Raw genomic sequence first — 8,774 nt, 5'->3', positions numbered from 1 at the left:
TGGCAGTTGGTGAGATCTATCTGAGACATGCATTAAGTGTAAACTTTAGAATGACCTCCTGACTCACTTTAAAATCTTTTAGCCATAAATATATTTCTGTAGTTAATATTTTCCCACCTTGGTTAAGGTCTTTTTCCAAATGTGTAATGGATTGGTGCTTGGTATTATTTCCCTAGTGCCAGGGAGGCTCATCCTTGGGAGTTATATCTTGCTCAAGCACTTAGGCAAGAAAAAGAAATAAAAGGAATACAAATTGGAAAGAAGTAAAACTTTCATTATTTGCAGATAACATGATCCTATAATTGAAGGCCTGAAAAAATCTGCAACAAATCTTCTAGAACTGTTAAACAAGTTCAGTGAAGTGGTGCGATATAAGATCAACATGAAAAAATATGTAGCATTTCTGTACACTAATAATGAGCAATCTGAGGAGGGAGTCAAGAAAAAAATTCTTTTTACAATAGCAACTAAAAGAATCAAATATTTAGGAATAAACTTACCAAAGAGGTAAAGGACTTTTATGCAGAAAACTATATGCCATCATTGAAGGCAATCAAAGAAGACCTAAATAATGGAAGAATATTCCATGTTCATGAATTGGGAGACTAAATATCATTAAGATATATATCCTACACAAATTGATTTACAAATTCATACAACCCAAAAAGAGTTACAACATTTTTACTGAACTGGAAAAAACAATTATCAAATTTATTTGCAAGGATAAGGGGCCCTGATTATCCAAAAATATCTTGAAAAAGAAAAAATGATATTGGAGGAATCATGCAGCCTGTCTTTAAATCATATTAAAAAGCTACAGTGGTCAAATCAGCATGGTACTGACAAAAGAGTAGGCATACTGACAAACAGAACTGAGTAGAGTGGGCTGATATGGACCCATGCATATTCAGTCACTGATATTTGTTAGGACCACGAAGCTCACTCAACTGGGACAAAATAATTTCTTCAACAAATAGTGCTGGGATAATCGGTTATCCATATCTAAAAGACTGTGAGAGAATCAGTATCTCACATCCTATACAAAAATTAACTCAAGATGTATCAACAACCTAAATATAAGGGTCAAGATCATAAAGCTACTAGAAGATAATGTAGGGAAGCATCCTCAAGATCTTGTAGTAGGAAATGGTTTCATAAATGTTATACCCAAAGTGCAAGCAATGAAAGAAAAATAGATAAATGGAACCTCCTCAAAATTATAATAATACATGGTAGCTACTGAAGGTAGGGAGAAGGAAGAAGAGATATGTTGTGGGGGCATTTTCAGGTCTTGGAGTTGTCCTGGGTGGTACTGCAGGGACAGTTGCTGGACTTTGTAGGTCCTGCCATGGCCCACTGGGTAGACTGGGTGAGAGTGTAAACTACAATGTAAACCACCTCCATGTGGTGCAGCATGCTCCAAAATGTACTCCCCAAATGCAATGAATTTGCCACACTGATGAAAGACATTGTTAATGTCAGAGGAGTGGGGTGAAGGGGGTGGGGGCTAAATGGGGACCTCATATTTTTTGAATGTAACATTAAAAAAAATTAAAAAACTAAAAAACTAAAAAATACATTGTGATTCAAAGGTGTTTGTCAAGAAATCTAAAGCCATTCTGCTAAATGGGAGAAAATATTTGGGACCCACTTATCCTATATAGGTCTAATATCCAGCATATATAAAGAAATCCAACATGTCAAAAATAAAAAGACAAACAACCCATTTAAAAATGGGCAAGAGATTTGAACAGACACTTTTCCAAAGAGGAAATACAAATGGCTAAAAAGCACATGAAAAGATGCTTAATATCCCTGGCTATTAGGAAATCACAAACAAAAACTACAATGAAATATTATCTTACATTTATTGGAATTGCTGCTATTTAAAAAACAAAACAAAGAAGTGGTGGAGAGGATGTGGAGGAACGGGAACACTCATCACTGCTGGTGGGAATGTAGATCAGTGCAGCCACTGTGGAGAAGGATTTGGTATTCCCTGAGGAAGCTAACTATAGCATTGGCATATGATTTAGCAATCCCAATTCTAGGAATATATGTAGAAGAACTGAAAACAGTGATGCAAAGAGATATATGCATACCTATATTCATTGTGGCATTATTCACTCTTGTCAAATGTTGGACGCAATCCAACTATCAATGGATGACTGGAGAAACAAAATGTGGCATATACGTACAATATTATTATATGTATTATTAAACATTTATTATTACTCAGCTGTAAGAAAGAATGAAGTATTGACACATGCAACAAATGTCAAAAACTTTATGTTGAATGAAGTAAGCCAGTCACTAAAGGACAAATACTGTATGATTGCACTGATATGGACTAAGGATATTGAGCAGACTCACAAATGTAGAGTCTGGAAGATATGTTACCAAAAGTTGGAAAGGGGCTATAGAGAGCAGATCTGATGCTCAATCTGTGCAGAATCCATCAAAATGTGGGTGGGGGTGGTTTTGCAGTGGATGGGGGTGATGTCGGTGCTGGGATGTGAGTGGTGTCAATCATGCTGAATTGTGAGAGCGAAAGGTTGTGGGGTGTGTTGGGATATCCATGAAACTATGGGGGTGGGGCTAGAGGGAGGAACAGTTAAGCTCTGGGGAAGGGGAAATCTGTGGGGTTGAGAATACAATTGTGTAAATATTCTTTTGCAATTATGGTAGAGGAGGGTCCCTGGTCCAGGGTGTCTGTGGTGGGGGGGTATATGGGGAAGGACACGCCTCTGTGGAATATGAATGCATTCCATCCTGTCATAGGGCATTATCTCAGTGGCTGTAGACCCACACAATAAACAACAAAATATTAAACTCCCATCCTGGGGAGTCTTGCTACATTCTCTAATAGAGCAGCAAGAATATCTTGAGTAAAATTTAAAAAAAACAAATGACAATGCCAAGCCCTCGATATTAATGCTTGCCCTTATGACCCTTACTTCTGGAAACTTGAAACTTAGCCTAATAGTAACTATTGTGTAAGTGCTGCCTCCTGAAAACCTCCTTGTTACTCAAATGAGACATTTCTCTAATCAAAACTCAGGAAATAAACACACTACTTTTCCCCTGGTGTGGAACATGACTCTATATAAATTGGATGAATGGTTTTTGCATTTATGCAAATAAGGTTATTGGGATTTCATTGAATCCATGAATTACTTTGGGTAGAACAGTCATCCTAACAATATTGTGTCTTCCAATCCATGAACATGGAATGTCTTTCCATTTATTTAGGTATTTGTTAATTTCTTTTAACAATTTATTCCTACACATTTGATTCTTTTAGTTGCTACTATAAAAGGTTTTTTTTTTTTTTTTCTTGATTCCTTCCTCAGATTACTCATGGCTTATATACATAAGCACAACTTATTTTGGGTATTGATCTTGTACCCTACTACCATATTCATTAGCTCCAGGATCTTTATTGTTGATTTTTTAAAAAGTATTTTCTGTATATAGGAATATGTCATGTATAAGGAAGTTTTACTTCCTTTCCAACTTTGAAAAGGGCTTTTCATATATGCCCTTTATCATGTTGAAGAAGTTTCTTTTTATTCCTAGTGTTTTAAGTATTTTTTTCTAGCAGCAGTGCTGGATTTTGTCAAATACTTTTTCTGCATCAATTGAGATGATCATGTATTTTTTTCCCTTGATTGTTTTGGTGTAATGTATTAATTGATTTTCTTATGGTGAATTAATCTTGCATAGCAGGGATAAATCACACTTGATCATGTTGAGTAATTCTTTTAATTGCTGGATTCAGTTTGCTAGTATTTTCTTGAGGATTTTTCCATGTAGAGATAATGGTGTGTCATTTTCATTCCTTGTGATAGTGTTATCTGACTTTAGTATATGGGTGATGTTGGTTTCATAGAATAAAGTATGGTGTGTTTCTCCTCTTCAAGTATGGTGTGTTTTTTGGAAATGTTTGAGCAGAATTGGATTCGAGGCTTCTTAAAATATTTTGTACAATATTCCTGTGAAGCCATCTTATCCTGGGGTTTTCTTTTATTTAATTAAAAAAATTTTATCTTTGAAAAGATACTTAGATTACATAAGTGTTACACCAAAAATAAAGGGATTCCCATATGACCCACTCTGCATACTTCTCACACCCTCCCACATAAACAACATCTTTCATTAGTGTGGCACATTCATTGCAATTGACAAATGCATCCTGGGGCATTGCTGCTGAGCATGGACCATAGTTCACATTGCAGTTTACACTATCTCCCACACAATTCTGCAGGTTATGGGAAGATATAAAATGGTCTATATCAGTCACTGCAGTGTCATTCCGGATGCTTCCCAAGTCCTGAAAAAGCTCCCTTATTACACCTGTTTTATACTCTCCCTGCCCCTAAAGCCTCCAGTGGCCACTGCCTCCACATCAATGTTGTAATTTCTTCCATTGCTAGAATCAAAATAAGTCTATAGTAGAATACCAATAAGTCCATTCTAGTCTATAGTTCATTCCCCAGTCCTGAGGATTCTGGGGATGGTGATGTCCACTCCACCTCTAGTTGAGAGAATCCCATACAGCCGATGGATCCCATACAGTCAATTGATGCGACTCTCTTACTTGCAGTTGTAGACTTTCTCATTTCCTTGGTATGGTGGCTGTCAATCCTCACCTCCTTGTTAGTTGTTCTGGGTGAGTGCAATGAACTGGAGAGTAGGTGTTGCAACTCCACTAAGGCTCTAGGCCCAGCTGGCACATGGACATAGGCTTTTCTTTTCTGGGATGTTTTTGACTACTGATTCAATCTCTTTACATGTAATTAGTTTGTTGAGATTTTCTATATCCTCTTGAATCAATGTAGATAGTGTGTTTCTCATAATTTTCCAATTTCATCTTGGTTACCTAATTTATTTGCCTACAACTGTTCATAACATAACTCTTATAGCCATTTTTTTACTTCACAGGATTGGTAGTAATGTCCTCATTTTATTTCTGATGTTCATTATTAATATCCTTTCTCTTATTCTCTGTCAGCCTAGCTAAAATTTGTCAATTTTATTGATCTATTCAAAATGCCATATTTTGGTTTTGTTGATTCCCTTTATTGTTTCAATTTGTTTTCATTTTTTTTAAAGGTTTATTTATTTATCCCCCCCCCCAGTTGTCTTTTCTCTGTGTCTACTTGCTGCATCTTCTACTTCGTCCGCTTCTGTTGTTGTCAGTGGCATGGGAATCTGTGTTTCTTTTTGTTGCATCATCTTGTTGTGTCAGCTCTCTGTGTGGGCAGCACCATTCCTGGGCAGGCTGCACTTTCTTTCACACTGGGGGACTCTCCTTACAGGTTACACTCCTTGCACATGGGGCTCCTCTACACGGGGGGCACCTCAGTGTGGCACGGCACTCCTTGAGCGCATCAGCACTGCACATGGGCTAGTTCCACATGGGTCAAGGAGGCCCGGGGTTTGAACCGTGGACCTCCCATGTGGTAGACGGATGCCCTAACCACTGAGCCAAGTCCGCCACCAGGACTTTCTTTTTAGATACATATATATTTATAATCATTACATCTTCTTGTTTAACTGACTGATTTATAAGTATATAATGACCATCTTTGTCTCTCATAAAATGTTTTTGACTTATAATCTATTTTATCTGGTATTAGTGTAACTACTCCAGCTCTTTTGGTTACTACTTGCAAGGTATATTTTTTCTTACCCTTTGCCTTTCAACCTACTTTGTATCTTTGACTTTTAGGTGATTTTTTTTTTTAAGATGTTTTTATTTATTTCTCTCCTCTCCTCCCCCCACCCTGGTTGTCTGTTCTCTGTGTCTATTTGCTGTGTCTTCTTCTTTGTATGCTTCTGTTGTTGTCAGTGGCACGGGAATCTGTGTTTCTTTTTGTTGCATCATCTTGTTGTGTCAGCTCTCCGTGTGTGCGGCACCATTCTTGGGCAGGCTGCACTTTCTTTTGCGCTGGGTGGCTCTCCTTACGGGGCACACTCCTTGTGCGTGGGGCTCCCCTACATGGGGGACACCCCTGCGTGGCACGGCACTCCTTGCGCACATCAGCACTGCGCATGGGCCAGCTGCATGTGGGTCAAGGAGGCCCAGGGTTTGAACCACGGACCTCCCATGTGGTAGACGGATGCCCTAACCACTGGGCCAAGTCCGCCACCCATAGGTGAGTCTTTTGTAGACAATGTATAATTGGGTCATGCTTGTTTATCCATTCTGCCAATCTCTGTCTTTTAATTGGAGAATTTAATTCAAATATATTAGAAGTCACTACTGATGATACAGGACATTCTTCTGCCATTTTTGCATTTAGGTTTTCTTATTTCTGATACCTTTTTGCACCTCAATTCTTCTGTTAATATCTACTTTATATTTACTTGATTTTTTTTACTATATTGAGTGTCTTCTCTATCTCGGTATATTTTATCATGTATTTTCCTTGTAGTTACCATGGTGATAAAATTTAACATCCTAAGTATATTACAATCATATTTGTTTTGATACCAACTGAAGGGATTAAAGCTATTTTATATATATATATATATTTATGTATGTATAAACAAACAAACAAAAAACACATGTTTCAATCTAATCCATTGCTGTGTATATAAACCCATTGTAAGAGGAAGCTTTTGATGAGGCTACTTCAGCTAACCTTATTCAGGATGAATTTTTTTTTTAAGATTTATTTATTTAATTTATTTCTCTTCCCTTCCCCCCTCCTGCCCCAGTTGTCTGTTCTCTGTGTCTATTTGCTGCATCTTCTTTGTCCACTTCTGTTGTTGTCAGCGGCATGGGAATCTGTGTTTCTTTTTGTTGTGTAATCTTGTTGTGTCAGTTCTCCATTTAGTGGTGCCATTCCTGGGCAGACTGTACTTTCTTTTGTGCTGGGTGGCTCTCCTTACAGGACGCACTCCTTGCATGTGAGACTCCCCTACACCGGGACACTCTTGCATGGCAGGGCACTCCTTGTGTGCATCAGCACTGTGCATGGGCCAGCTCCACATGGGTCAAGGAGGCCCGGGGTTTGATCCGCAGATCTCCCATGTGGTAGACAGATGCCCTAACCACTGAGCCAACTCCGCTTCCCTCAGGATGGATCTTAATCCTATTACTGGAGTCCTTTATAAATAGCAAGATAAAGAGAGAAAGCCACAGAAGCAAGAAACTGAAAGCATTGAAACCTGGAAAACAAGGGAGAAAACAGAGGATGCTGACATGTGCCTGTGGTAGAGGAGCAAAGGATCATCTGTAGCTTATGGGAAGAAAGTGTCATCTTGATGATGCCTTGATTTGGACATTTTATTGGCTTTAAATTATATCTAATACATTTTCATTGTTTAAGCCAACAATTTACTTTGGTAGGTTGTTGAAAACAGATACCATAAAATAGATTGGCTTTAACAATGTTGATTTATTAGCTTACAAATTTAGTTTTGAGGCCATGAGAATGTCCAATCAAGGCATCATTAAGGTGATGATTTCTTTCTGAAAAACAGCTTCCAGTAATCCTGTACTCCTCTCTCACATGACAAGGCACATGGCGACATCTGCTGGTCTCTCCCTTCTCTTCCAGGTTTCATTGCTTTCACCTTCTTTCTTCTGGGGCTTTCTCTCCCTCCCTCCTTCACTCCCCGCTCTGTTATTCATCGCATTTATAAAGATCTCCAGTAAGAAGGCTAGGACTCATACTGGGCCATGCCTTATTAGAAGTAACCTCATGAAAACTTAACTACAATAAATATACAGCCACAAGAATGAATTAACTTTAAGAACATGATTGTATGGGGTATATACAGTTCCCATCCATCACACCATTTCATGGAATCTGCTTTAAGCAGTCTAGGGGATTAAACCACCAATTTAACTTCAATACCATACACATATAATTTTCCTCTACCCCACTGTTCCCCACCCCTACAATTTTTGTGCTTGTTACTACTGATATCATTGTACTTTGTGTGTTCAAGATCACAGATTTATCATTACTTTTTATCAATTTACATTTTAGCACCTATAAGAGGTAAGATATGGAGTTACATACCAAACAATACATTTACAGTAATACTGGCATGTAAATTTTCTCAAATGTTTACCTTTACTGCAGGTATTTATTTCATTATGCTGCTTTGAACCACTGTCTAATGTCCTTTTATTTCATTTGAGTAACTCCCTTTAGCATTGCTTGTAGAGCAGGTCCTGTAGTGATGTATTCCCCCAGATTTTGTTTATCTCAGAATCTCTTAATCTCTCCCTCACTGTTGAAAGAAAGTTTCACCAGATGTAAATGTATTAATTGGCAATTGTTTCCTTTCAGCACTTTAAGTATTTCAACTCATTGCCTTCTTGCATCCATGGTTTCTTTCTTTTTTGTCTACATGAATGTTTTAGTAGTTTTATTCATAATTAGTGGATAAAGTTGTACAATAGAATGTCACTCAGCATAAAAAGGGAAAAAAATATGGATATACACAGTAACATAAATGCACCACACCATCCAAGAAACAAAAACCATGGTGAGAATAAGAAGTCAAAAACAAGCAGAAAATCACATAAGTTATGCTCCCATCTATATGACTTTCAAGAACTGACAAAACTAATCTTTAGTGTCAGATGTCAGAAAATCATTGCCTCTATATATGGTGGCATTTACTACAAAGGAGCTGATGCAAATCTCATTTTTGTTGTTTTGGATGGTGGCTATAAGGATGTCATAAAACTGAAAACTTAAGATGTGTGCATTTTATGATATATAAATCATAACTCTAATAAAATAAAG

This window comes from Dasypus novemcinctus, chromosome 1, assembly GCF_030445035.2.
Source record: "Dasypus novemcinctus isolate mDasNov1 chromosome 1, mDasNov1.1.hap2, whole genome shotgun sequence".
Lineage (NCBI taxonomy): Eukaryota > Metazoa > Chordata > Mammalia > Cingulata > Dasypodidae > Dasypus > Dasypus novemcinctus.
Note: the sequence above shows the minus strand (reverse complement) of the source record.